The 11,544-nt window shown below is 50.8% G+C and overlaps 1 protein-coding gene and 1 long non-coding RNA gene across 2 annotated transcripts in view; one reads left to right on the top strand and one right to left on the bottom strand.

The window, feature by feature from the left end:
- The window catches only part of BRD1 (bromodomain containing 1), a 54,047-nt gene that overhangs the window by 40,971 nt on the left and 1,532 nt on the right, over positions 1-11,544 (bottom strand). The window contains exon 2 of the mRNA XM_025051025.1: positions 9,016-9,062. The gene's annotated coding sequence lies outside the window, so the exon portion shown is untranslated. The remainder of the gene's footprint in view (positions 1-9,015; positions 9,063-11,544) is intronic.
- LOC107196103 lies at positions 79-6,610 on the top strand. Its single transcript, XR_001517433.2, has 2 exons — positions 79-300; positions 1,068-6,610. It is a non-coding gene; the product is annotated as an uncharacterized LOC107196103 (long non-coding RNA).

Below are 11,544 nucleotides of genomic sequence, written 5' to 3'. Positions count from 1 at the left end.
GGGAAGGCGGGGCGTGCGGCGGGGCGGGGACTAGGGGCGGGACCATGGGAGGGCGGGGGAGGATCGGCCGCACAGCGGGAAGGGGCTGCGGCGGCCCTAGGTGGGTGCTGGGCGCAAGGGTGCCTTAAGGGACGCCCGCAGGAAGACAGGAGGGGTGAGCGTGGGGGCCAGGCCAGAAGAAGGGGACATGGAAAGCGGAGAAAGGAAACTCCCAACAACGAGATGGAAGAGAACCTGAGCGGGCGCCGGACAGGGGAGGAGCCACTGCGCGGGGACGCCGGGTGGAGGACGGAGAAGCGGGTACTGGTGGGGTGGGAGAAGCCGGGGGGTGGTCCCTGCGGAGTCGGGAGGACGGAGGGGCGGCTGATGGGGTGCGTGCAAGGAGAGAGATGAGCAGCCCGGCCTGAGGCGCCGCCGCAGCTGGGCCCTCAGTTAGGCATCAGAGGCCTAGTGTGCGGCGACCAGGTGCCCGAACACTCCCCCAGAAGAGGATCCGCTGGCTGCTTCCCCCTTGGCCTTTGTTTAAACTCTACAATTCAGTGGTTTCACGACAGTTTTCATCCGGAGATTAAGTCTCAAGATACTCTGAGGGGAGGGAGAAGCCTAAATGGCTACTCGGTGGCCTTGGAGGGTTTGTCAGCCTGTCAGTGCCGTGGCCATGAAGGAGCCTCTGCTGTGGGGGCAGCACAGCCCCAGGGGAAAGGCACAGCAGGTGGCCCCCAGCCTGCCCATCAGGGGAGTCCCTCGGGACAGGAATGGACACCCCTCTCCAGGGCAGAGGCTGGGTCCTTCTGAGCTGGTAAGAGCCTTTTCGCGTGGATGGGCAAGGCAGGGTCCACTGCTTAGGAGGCCACCCCAAACACCTTCTTGGGGGCAGGCTTCCCCTGCCCCCCTGTCCTGGGTGGGGGATGGGACCCACAGGCCTTTTGCTGGCAGTACCTGTGCCCCACTGCCACCCAGTGCACAGGTTGAGAACTGAAGGCTTGGGGGTGGGAAGGGACTGCAGCCAAGGTCACCCAGTGGTCAGTCATGAGAAAGGTCCCACCTTGAAACTGGTTTCCCTCCAGACACACCCTTGGGCGGGGACTGGACCCCGAAGGCATGTGCACGGGACCCAGGAGCTGCAGCTTCTCCCCGCTCTTCAGATGTGTGCTGATCTGAGGCCAGCAGAGCTGGGGTGCCAGCAGTGGAGGACAAGCAAGCGGGCCTGCACCCCTGTCCATCCAGGGCGTGCTAGCTGCAAGCTCGCAAGCTGGAGGGTCTCACAACGTGGAGCAGGAGAAGGAGACAGTCTCAGGAAAGAGAAGATGAAAGACAAACCCTTCTCCACGGAACAAGAGATGGGAGAATCGCTTCTCAAAGGAGGACTTGGTGCCCAGAAGGTAAGAAGAAAGCCCCATAGGCGTGTCAGCGGCTCCAAACGGCAGCCTTTCCCTTTGCCCAGGGGCCTGCGATGCGGGATTCCAAGGATAAAATGGTGGAGCTCGGACACCTTCAGAGAAGGGGCCTTCTGGTCAGACTGCACCCCACTGTCATTGTTTTGCGAGGAGGGGAGCCTGACGGCCCCTTGACGAAGCAGCGTTTGCCTGAGTTCTAAGAACATTGAACCTAGAATTCCACACACCGTGAAGCCAGCATCCAAGTGAAACCGCACAACGACGGTGTCTTCACGGCCTGTAAACGTCCAAGTACCACGCACGGTCTCTAAGAAATTACTGAAAGATACACCCTAGCGAAATGAACAGGGAATCCTAGGGTAAGACAGGATGCCAGCGAAGAAACCGCTTTGGACTGTTAAAAAGAAAATCAAATAACAACTTGAGAGCGAATTCCAGATGACTGAACACGGCACGTGGCAAGCAGAGGGAGGGGCGGGAAGTACAAGTTGACTAGAGCTCTTCTATTGCTAGAGGATTTTAGAATGGACAGAAAAAGGCTTAAAATGTTAAAATACCCAAGTTTCTCCTAAAAAATGGAAATAGGATTTACAATTCCATGACACATGGGTGAAAACTGAAAGGAAGAAAAATTGACCGTGCCAATACAAAGCAGAAAAAAAGGAAAAATGCGTGATAAATAAGGACCAGAACATGAGATGACAGGGATCCGTTCAAATGTTTGAGCTGAGAGACAGGATTGAATTAAAGTCGTGCTAAAAGACTGAGACTCTCAAATTGGAATATAAACGTCCTTAAATAGTGTTTACAAGAAATACTAAAATGTCAGAGATTGAAAATAAGAGTGAAAAGTATGTATCATATAATTTTTGCTCCTCGAAAGACCATGAAGAGAAGGAAGAACGAAAGGCTAAAAACGAGAGGGTATTTGCAACACGTGCACCTTGCAAATGATGGGTGCCCAGAATATACAGAGAGCCCTTTCAACAACACTGGAACACGACCAGCCAGTGAGACGGCGGGCAAAGCCCGTCAGCTAGCAGACGACAACACGGAAAGGGCCAATACCTTCACTAGGCATTTTGCAAATGCGAAGAGAAACGCACCAAGTGGTCACAGACGTTCAAGCCTGGCAATACCCGGTGACGCCTAGGAGGTGAGTCACTGAGACACACACATCCTGCTGGCCAGAACATCAGGTGGTGCAATCATCTGGGTAAATTATATGGCATTAGCCAACGAGGTTGGACGCGTGCATAGCAAACCACCCCAAAACTTCACAGTCAAAACAACAACCATGCCCTTGGCTCACGGGTCTGCCCTGCGGGCAGGAGTCCACAGTCACGGCTCGTCTACGCTGCGCCTCGCCAGCTGGGGCACCTCCCCAGGGGCTGGAGGGATCGCGTCCAAAATGGCATTCCCACGCAGGTGTTCAGCCAGCTCAGGCTGTGGGCTGAGGGCGTGGGGACTTCCTCATGGGACGGAGGCCAGGTTCCGAGAGCAAGGAGTCCCAAGAGAACCAGCTGGGACGTGTATTGCCTTTTATGTCATCTCCTCAGAAGCCACATGGCGTCACTTCCGCTCCAACCCATCCAGATGCAAGTCGTGAGGGGACACTGTCACCTGCTTCCTATAGAGAGAAGTGTCAGGGTCCCTCTTTAGCGAGAGCGCATGCTGTGGAAGAAGTTGCTGTGGCCACTTTGGGGTGATGCAAGCTGCCACGTGTGCGGGCTGCGCCCAGCCACGGGGTCCGGCCGCCGGGTCCACCCGGACTGCTCCGCACCAGCACGCACGCGGCCTGGAGACCCGAACGGGTTCTTTGGAGGACTCGTGGCAGTGTCCAGGAGCAAAGATGCTGGGGAGACCCTGAGAGTCCACGGACAGTGAAGGGGACGAGCAAGGGGCATCATAGAGTGGCGGAGCGACCGCAGCTGACAGGAGCGGACCACAGTACCACGAGCCACGTGTCGGGTCTCGGACAACAATGCCGAATGGGACCGGCTCACGGAAGGCTGTCACCTGCGGTTCCACGCACACTGGGCAGACGGAGCTGGGACAGGGGCGTGTGAGGACGACACACACCCCTCTGTCTCCCCTGACATCTATGAATGAACCTTGAGTTCGTGCTGGTGGTCACAGTTCCAACCCAGCAGAGGCCACCCGGCTCGTCCCCTCTCTGTGTGATGCTCTTTCAACAGGAAGAGCCCCCGCGTTCACCTAGTGGTCAGCCCGGAGCTTGGCCTCAGACACAACAGCTGCTGCCCCCTATGGGGTGCACCGGCCAAAAGCTGGGTTCTGGGGACATCAAGGATCTCCTGCCCCACCCCACACGTCCCACCGTTAGCTCTGCAGCTGAAGGCCCGGGCCCAGGAAAGGCAAGCGGAAGGTGCCAGCGTTGTTTCCAAGGCTCTGTTTTCTAGAGACTGGAGATAAAACTCTTCTTTTCTCCTGCTCTGTCTCTAAGCTCACGGAGTAGCCTGTGCCCTCAGATGCAAGTCGTGAGGGGACACTGTCACCTGCTTCCTATAGAGACAAGCGAAACATTCTTTAAGTGGTGATTTTCCCTCTTCGGCATTCAGGGGAAATTGTTGTTACTGACTCTTCACTTTTAATAGAAATCTGGTTATTTGCATAGTTTCAATAGAAATCAGTTCTCCTCTTTGCCAGGACACAACAGGACAAATCGATTGTGCAGCCAAGACCTGACGCTGGTGTCGTGTCTGAGAAAACATCCCCTGTGGTTCCGTGTGACCCACCGAGCTGAGGGTCAAGGGCCATAGGGCCTGTGTTGACCCAACACCCCCACAGGCCTCAGGCCCACGCCGTCCAGGCCCCTGTGCCGCAGTGCGAGCTGGGGCAGGCACCACGGTCCTGGGGAGGGTGGCAGGTTCTGCAGGCAAGGTTCAGTTGTGTAACCGAGAAAGAGAGGAGATTAGGAGAAATTAAACTCTCAGGTGTAGCAGAGGCCCAGTCCCACACCCGCGACCTCCCAGGCAGAAGCCGAGTTTCCGGCCTCGGCGGTGGGAAATGCCATGTGGCTCGGACGTGCTGGCCGAAGCTGTTCATTACCATCCCTGCGGCTCCTGTGCGGGTGCTTGCTGTGGTGCACAGTAACCTTTGGAGATTCTCGTGATGGAGGGAGGGGGTGGCGCTAATAAAAATTTTCCGAAAGGCAGGACGGTGGCGGGCCCTTTGGGTGGGAGGCTCAGTGTGGTCCCCAGACCTGACTCTCTGGGGTGCGCTGTTTAACTTGTTATTTACTATGGATTATGACTTTTTTACGACTCGTGGAGGACAGACTTGTAGAAAACGATGGCTATGTAAAATGATTCTTGTCTGACAGCAACGCAAATGAATTTTGCTCACTAGAAAGTGACAGAAATGACTTCTGTCTGGTAGGGAAGATTCCGGTTAGAACAGCTCGCGGTTTTACGGCCCCTGGAGAACGGTGGCCTGTTTTTTGATCTCAGTTAACACGCTTACCCCAGCGAGCTTTTTTCCAGCCCCTACAAATACTTCCCTCTCCCTGCAAGCTTTTGAACCAGCCTCACCATCGTGCTGGTTTCTGCATGAATGACTTAAATAAACCTTTGACACACCCTCACTTTAGAGCTGCAATGTCGCATTTTTAAGTTTTTTAAAATTTATGTTTTGACAGCTCCCACGTGTAGCCGCACCCTCAGCACCTCCCGTGGGGCGTCTAATACACATCTCAGACTTCACAGGCCTGAGATCGCGTGCCTGGCCCTCATCCCCAAACTTCTCTCATCTTTTTCATCTGCTACGGGTTGAACCGTGCCCCCCAAAAAGATAAGTGGATGTCCCAATCCCCAAACCTGTGGCTGTGACCTCGCTGGAAATGGGTCTTCACAGGCGATCACCTCGACAGGAGGTCACAGGGCCGGCCCGAACCCAGTGACTGCTGTGCTTGTAAGGACAGGGGGTTTGGACGCAGACACGCAGGGAGAGGGACATGCGACAACAGAGGCAGAGACTGGAAGGCCGAGCTCCCCGGCCACCAGGAGCTGGAGGCAGGAAGGGTTCGGGGTGGGGGAGCCCTGCGGACGCACGACCTCAGCCTTGCAGCCTCCAGGACGTGACACAGCGCGTTTTCCGTTGTCTGAACCACCCAGTTTGTGGTACGTTGTTACGGCAGCTTCACTATCTCAGTAGATGTTGACCCCATGCTTCCTGAGTGAGAGGCAGGGCCTTTCTGCCCACATCTGCTCCGTCAGCAAATACTGTTGGCTCCCCCTTCAAAATGTGTCCAGAACCAGCCCTGTGTCCCCACCTCCGGTCACCTCTGCAGAGCCAGGCAGTGTTCTCCCTCACCAGGCCATCCCGGAATCCCGACTACTCTCAACAGCCCAAGTGACACTGCTGTGCTCAGAACCTTCCAGTGGCTCCCCACCTCTCAGAATAAAAGCCAAAGTCCTCCACTCAACAACCAAAATAAACCAGATTAGAAAACGGGTAAAGAACTTGAAAGACATTTCTCCAAAGAAGATACACGAACGGCCAATAAGCACATGGAGAGGTCCTCAGCATCGGCAGCCATCGGGGGGACGCAGGTGAGAACCACAGACGCCACACCCAGGAGGACGGAGAGATCCGAAAAGCCTGACGACAGCAAGCGTCAGTGAAGATGCGGAGAAACTGGAACGCTCTTGCACTCCGGCGGGAACGCGAAATGGGCAGCTGAGCATTTCCCCAAATGCTTAAACACAGAGTCACCACGTGCCCCAGCCCCACTCCCGGCTGTACCGCCAAGAGAGTGAACGCACCTGTCCACACAGATGTGCACATGGAGACGCACAGCAGGATCGTCACCACGGCCAAGGAGTGAAAACGCACCAAATGGCCACCAGCTGACGACGGACAAGGGAAATGTGGCCTGTCCGTATGGAATATTCTCTGGCAATAAGGAGAAAGCGCTGAAATCCACTACAACACGGGAACGATGCTCGGAGGAGGAAGCCGAAGGCTCGCGCGATTTCATCGCTATGAAATGTCACAGAGACAGAAATCCGTGGAGACAGAAAGCTCGTTCGTGGTATGGGCTTTCTCTGGGGGTGGCGAAAACGTCCCAAAATTGGCTGGTAAGCGTGGCACAACCTCGTACCTATAATAAAAATCATTCGATTGTACAATTTTAAATGGGTGAATTGTATGGTTTGTGAGTTATATCTCAATAAAGCTGTTTTTAAAATACACTGAACAATTATACAAATAAAATTTTAAAATAACACCAGAGGCTTCTGTTTCAGGAATGGATGATGTGAACACATCTCACTCTCCTCTTCCAACTGAATGGAACTTTAAAAACTGGGAAATAATGGAGCAGACAATTACATGCCTCTGAAAGGTGGATGAAGGAGGGCGGGCTGGCCAGGGACTCAGGACTGAGGGCAAAGACAGCAGCCTGGAGTCTCCCGCCCCCACCCAGCAGGAGACAGCAGCCTGGGCCCCGCGTGTCCCCCCTTACACCAGCAGCTGCCGGGAGCCCACCTGTACCCCCCGCAGGGGAACTGGCAGAGCGGGAGGCCTGCTGGCCTGTCTCAGGAAGCACTCTCCATCCCACGGGTCCTCCCTTTCCCAGGGCCCGACTTCCAGCTCGGGGCAGCCTGGACCATCAGCTCTGTCCCTACAGGCAGCACCAGCAGAACAACGTGGAAGCTCCAGCAGCAGCAGATGAATGAATCGGACCAGACTGGAATGCCAAGCCCTGGAAACGATGCCGCCACTGGAGCCACAACCCGCAAACGTGGGCCGGGATGAGCTGCGCCCGAACGGGACACCTACCTGCAAAGCAGAAGGCTCACGTGGGATTCAGCTCTCCTGACGGAATACCCGAGCTGCAGAGACTACGATTTTAAACATTACTGTCATACCAAGACCCAGGAAATTTACAACTTGAATAAGAAAAAAACAGATACCAACCCAGAAGAATCAGATGTTGGAATTATCTGACAGAGATTGTAAACAGCCATCACAAATATGCTTCAACAAGAAATTTCGAATTATCTTGAAACAAATGAAAACATTAAATCTTAGCAAAGAGATAAATTATTGAAAAAAAGAAATCGAAATTACAGAACTAAAAAATACAGTACACCAAAATAAAAAATTCCCCAAACGGGCTTAATAGCACAATTACTATAACAGGAGAAAGACTCCATGAACTGGAGCACAGAACAACAGAAGTTACCCGGTCTGAAAAAGAGAGAGAAAATAGACTGAAAAAATAAATAACAACCCTTCAGGGACCTGTAGACCATAAAGAGAAATTAACATTTGTATCACTGGATCCCAGGAGAGGAGAAAAAGCGTGGGGCTGAACAAAATATTTGAAGAACTAACGGCAGAAATTTTCCAAATATAAACCTACACATTCAAGAAACTGAGCAAATCTCAAACGAGATAAACCCAAAGAAATCTATGCCACACACATGATAACCAAACTTCTGAAAACTCAGACCGACAAAGAAAAATGTCTTGAAAGCAGACAGAAGCAGCGCATGCCTATAAGGGAAGAATAATCAGAATAATTGGATTTTTCCACCTGGAACCGGGGAGGCCAGAGGAAGTGGCCCATTTTTCAAGCACTGAGAGGAAAGAACTGTCAACCATAAATTCTGTGTCTAGGGAAACTATACTTAAGGAATGAAGGGGAAATGAAAACATTCTCAGTCAAAACTAAAATAACTTGTCATTAGCAGAACCACCCTTACAGAATAGCTAAAGGAAGTCCTCCAAACAGAAAAGAAATTGTGTGAGACGGCTTAGAGCTTCAGAAAAGAAAGAAAAACACCGGATGGGTAAAATAGGGATAGATATAATAGATTATCTTTTTATCATGAGTTTCTTAAAAAAGTCATATTGGATGATTGAAACAAACCTTGTAACCATCCGATATGGCACTAAATGTACACGTAGAAAATACTTTAGAAATCACAGTTTTTAAAACGGGTTGGTAAAGGGAGCCACCTGGTAGTGAGGTTTCCACACTGCGCTCAAACTGTTAAAATGATATCGGTAGACAGGTAACAGGTGCCTCCTGCAACACCCAGAGAACCACTGGAAAACTATACAAATGTTATACTCGAAAGCAACATAAAAAAATCAAGATGGACTTCTAAAATGTGTTCAAGTATCCCACCGGAAGGCAAGAAAAGAGAGAAGAATGAAAAAGAGAGAATAAACAGAAAACTCTTATTGTATTTATCGGCTCAACGAACTTACTAATAAGAAAATGGCAGACTTAAGCCCAAATATATCACAAAGTTTAATGCAAATGGTCTAAATACACCGATTAAAACACAGATCGACGGAGTGGATTAAAAACAAACAAAAAAACAAGACCCAACTACATGCTGCCCTACAGGAAACTCACTTCAAACATAATGGCTAAAAGTCAAAGAGAAAAAAAGATATAATAAATGCAAATATTAGTTCAAAAGCGTAAGAGTGGCCGTGGTATATTATTAACTAGTACATACTATACAATACATATTTTGATGTTATTAACCGTATATTAAAGTTAGGTAAAGTAGACTTCAGAACGAAGATTAGTGGGAACAAAGAGGAACATTATGTAATGATAAAAGGATCAACTCACCTGGAAGACACCGTGATCCTAGATGTGTGTGCCATCGAGCAGCCCAGCTGAAAGATACAGAAAGCGAAAAATGAGGGCCAAAAGGAGAAACAGACAAATCTACAATTCTAGTTGGGGACTTCCACATCTCCCTTTCGCGACTGACAGAACCACTAGACAGGAAGGCGACAAAGATACACAAGAACTAACACCAGCACCATCCAACAAGATTTATAGGACATGCCACCCAGCCACAGCAGATCGCACAGTTCGTGGAACGTTGGTCAAGGCAGACCATGTCCTGGGCCACAAAAAACAAATCTCAAACAATTTAAAAGAGCTGAAATCATACAGAGTATGTTCTCCGACTGTAACGGATCAAACTGGACATCACTAGCAGAAAGACCTCCGGAAAATCTCCAAACGGTTGGATGCTAAACAACACACTTTAAGCAATTCATGCCTCAAAGAGGAAGAAGGCTCAAGGAGATTTTTTAAATATTGAACTGAATAAAATGAAAATACAATGCATCCAAATTTGTAGGACACAAGAAAGCAGTGCTGGGAGGGAAATCTGTGCAACTGGACACCCTTCCGAGGAAAAAGGAAAAGTCTCAAAAATCTAAGCTTCCACCTTAAGAACTTGGGGCGGGGGTGGCAAAATAAGCCCAAAGGAAGCAGAAGGAAATAATGGAAATAAGAGCAGAAATCGATGGAATTCGAAACAAAAATGAGAGAAAATCAGTGAAACAGCTGGTTCTTAGAAAAGATCAATAAAATCGACAAGCCTCAGGCAAGACTGACAAGAAAAAAGAGAAAATCCAAATGATCGATATATAAAGAATGCAAAGGAGCTATCACTCCAGACCCTACAGCTGTCGAAAGGGTCATGAAGGGATTGTGGTTAATTTTACATGTCAACTTGGCTGGGCCACGGGGCCCAGAGATTTAGTCCAGTGTTCTTCTGGATGTCTCTTGGATGTCTCTGTGAGGGTGTTTTTGGATACGATTTACAAGAAAATCGGTGGCCTCTGAGTAAAGCAAATCACCCCCCAGACCGGGTGGGCTTCGTCCAATCAGTTGGGTGCAAATGTGTTTGACACCATTTGCCACTACCGAACTGCGAACTAAAATCACAGCTGTTTCAATGACGAAAATAAAAAGTCGTGTGACCGTAACAAATGCCGGCAAAAATGTGGAGAAACTGGATCACTTAGACGCCGCCCGTGGGAACACGAAACGGCAGAATGGCTCCGGAAACCGGCTGGGCAGTTTCTCCAAAACCCGAACACGCAAGCGCGGTATGACGCAGTAGGGGCGCTGGGGGCACCTCTCCCTGAGAAACGAAGACGCGCTCACACCAGAGCCTGCACACATTCATAGCACCCCAGTCAGTAACGGGCCAACACTGGGATCAACCCCGATGTTTCCCAGCAGGCGAGGGGTTAATGAACAGGTCCACCCACGCACGGAACACCCCCGCCGTGGAAGGAACCAGCTGTTTGTACGGAGCAGCCACTCGGATGCGGATCCAGGGGGACACGCTGGGCGGAAACAGCCACTCCCAGAGGTTACTTACCCTGTGATCTCACATATGACAACATTTTACAAATGGCGGACAGATGAGGGCTTGCCATGGATTAGTGACCGGTGGGGGGGCAGTGGGGACGGAGGCGTATCCGTAAAGGGGCAACAGGGGCCACCCTCGCTGGGGGTCTTCGGTGTCTTGCCTGTCGCTGCAGGAACCGGCTTGGGAGATAAAATTGTATGGGATGCAATACAGATATGAGCACAAGTACAGCCGGGACGTTGGAACAAGACCAGTGGACGCACCCCCGATGCTGTCTGGGTCGTGACCTTCTGCTGTTTCCTAAAGTGTTAGTTACCTTCGGGGAAGCTCGCTAACACGAGGCCTCCTTCCCTGTCACTTCCTAGGATTGCATGTGACTCTAATTACCTCTAACATTTTTCTTTTTCATTTTTATTATGGTGACATTGGTTAACGAAATCCAGTAAGTTTCAGGTGTACGATTCAACAGTAAGGCAGATATATATTGCATTGTGTGTTCACTGTCCACAGTTAGATTTCTTTCGGTCATCACTAACATTTTCAATTAAAAAAAATTTCTTCTGCTAGGCATTTTTTTTCTGAGGAAATAACCAGAAGGGCCTGAAAAGGCATTGGAGCCGTCACGTTTCTCTGAGGATCGTCCATGATCGGGAGCGGGACACGGCACCCTTCCCCAGCTGTGTGCTCCCAGGTGCTGTGCAATGTCCAGTGGCCAGCGTAGTGGCGCCCGGACACCTAGGATCGGGGGTGTGGACACGTGGAAGTAGATATTTTGTTAGGTAGAAACAGCGGTTTAGAAAAGAGTAGATATAGTAAAATCTCTTCTTTTAATTTACAGGCTTGTACCTAAAATCTGGGTAAGATATACATCTAAGTGTTTTCAGTTATTCTCACTCAAGTGGCGAGCTTTCAGGAAGTGGTTAAGGGCAGGCACAGCCATTGTGTACCCCAAAGGAGGAGGGCCACTCCAGGCATCGACA

Source organism: Pteropus alecto, unplaced genomic scaffold (genome assembly GCF_000325575.1).
Source record: "Pteropus alecto unplaced genomic scaffold, ASM32557v1 scaffold118, whole genome shotgun sequence".
Classification (NCBI taxonomy): Eukaryota; Metazoa; Chordata; class Mammalia; order Chiroptera; family Pteropodidae; genus Pteropus; species Pteropus alecto.
This window is presented reverse-complemented; position numbering and strand designations above follow the sequence as displayed.